Source organism: Carlito syrichta, unplaced genomic scaffold, assembly GCF_000164805.1.
Source record: "Carlito syrichta isolate Samal-C Ts95f unplaced genomic scaffold, Tarsius_syrichta-2.0.1 Scaffold153844, whole genome shotgun sequence".
Taxonomy (NCBI): Eukaryota; Metazoa; Chordata; class Mammalia; order Primates; family Tarsiidae; genus Carlito; species Carlito syrichta.
This window is the reverse complement of record NW_007097940.1, coordinates 57790-59722: the sequence shown is the minus strand read 5'-3', so window position 1 is coordinate 59722 and position 1933 is coordinate 57790.

The following is a 1933-nucleotide window of genomic DNA, read 5'->3' as shown; positions in this document are numbered from 1 at the left end:
GTGGCATGCTCACGGCCACTGCAGCCTTGACCTGCCGGGCTCAGGCAATCCTTCTGCCTCAGCCTTCCAAGTAGCTGGAACTCCAGGTGTGCGTCACCACGCCCGGCTAATTTTTTGATTTATTATAGAGACGAGGTCTCACCAAGTTGCCCAGGCTGGTCTCAAACCCCTGGGCTCAGGCAATGCTCTCTCCTCAGCCTCCCAAAGTCCTGACAGTGGCTTGAGCCGCTGTCCCCGGCCGTCTCTCAGTATTAACTCACTTGATCCCCACCAATCATTCTAAGAGGTGGGTGTGTCATGAGGCCCTTTTTAAAGAGAAGGAAACTGAGAGACACAGAGAGGTCAAGGGACAGGCCCCAGGTCACACAGCTCGTGAGTGGAGGGTTTGCCAGGCCAGCAGGCTTCAGCAGTGCCTGCCCCCGAGGAGGGAATGGGGAGACACTGGCACGGTGCCTGGAATTGGAACCCGAGCGCTACCATTCACCAGCTCTGTCTAGTCTCCTCCCCAGGGCGCTGGGAAACCGGAGAGGAGACCATCTTTGTGGGAAGCGCCCGTGCCCCATGCCCGTGTCAAGTGTCTGTGTGCTGCAGCCACTGTTCGCTCTACGCCAGGCACTGGTCGCAGTGTCTGAGATGACAAGAACTCGCCTAATTGTCACAACACCTCTGCAGGGGGCCTCTGTTATCTGCCCCATTTTATGGATGAGGGTCTGAGACTCAGCTGTGCTCACACAGCAGGTGGGTCGCGGTGCCCTGTGGCATCCAGCGCCCCTCCCTGGCCCAGCGTTGATGTCTTATTTATTTATTTATTTGAGTTGGGATCTCACTCTGTGGCCCAGGCTGGTGTGCGGTGGCACCATCACGGCTCACCGCAGCCTTGACCTCCTGGGCTCAGGTGATCCTCCCACATCAGTCTCCGTCTCCTGAGTAGCTGAGACTACAGGCATTCTCCACCATGCCTAGCTAAGTTTTAAATGTTTTTATAGAGATGGAGGGTCTCATGGTGACTGCCCAGGCTGGTCTTAAACTCTCGGACTCAAGCCTTCCTCCCTCCTCAGCCTCCCAAAGCGTGAACCACCACACCTGGCCTGGAATTGGTGTTGTGATCACTATACTCCCTGCCTCTCAGATGTGGCAGCTTAAACGGGCAATCGCAGGGCACCTGTGACACTCCAGAGGACCCGAGTCCAGAGGAGGGACTGCGGAACTGAAGCCTCATCAGGCGAGTGGCTCCTTCTTGGGCACCTCCACCGGGGCCTAGGAAGAGGGAGAATGTGGAGGGAAGAGGCCACCCTCTCCACGGAGGACAACACCCTCGCTCTCTGAGGGTCGGGTGGGTGCATGCGTGCCACTGACCTGATTCCTGCTGGAACGGACATCTGCCTCTTGGGGAAGAGGCCTCAGTGTCCACAGCCTGCTTGGGGCCTGGGCTGGGTCACACACTCCAGCCTCCTCTCGCCGGGGGAAGCCTCTAGAAGGTGCTGCTCCAGGCCTGCCTCCACAGCTGCCGTTCCTCACACAAGCCTCCTCTCTCTGAGTTGCACATCTGTGTGTTATGTCACCGGCTGAGGCTGGGACACACCCTGGAAGCTTGTTTCTTCTGAGTTTCTGGGAGCCTCTTGCCTGGGGACACAGTCCTGGGCTGCGCTGGGCTCTTTCTCCCTGACACTGGCTCCTCCAGGGCTGGCCGAGCCCCCTCGGCAAGGTTGCACTTTCTCTCCTGGCCCAGATCTCAGGGGGCATCTCTTTTGGGACCTTCTGAGAGGCACACCTATAAGATCCCCCGTTCTCACCCAAAGCACAAAAGTTAGAGACTGGTGGAATGTTACCAGTTTGCTCTTTTACCAAGAAAAGATGCTGGAAAAAAATAATAACTGTTCCAGCCGGGCTCGGTGGCTCAGCCTGTAATCCCGCGCCTTTGGGAGGCTGAGGT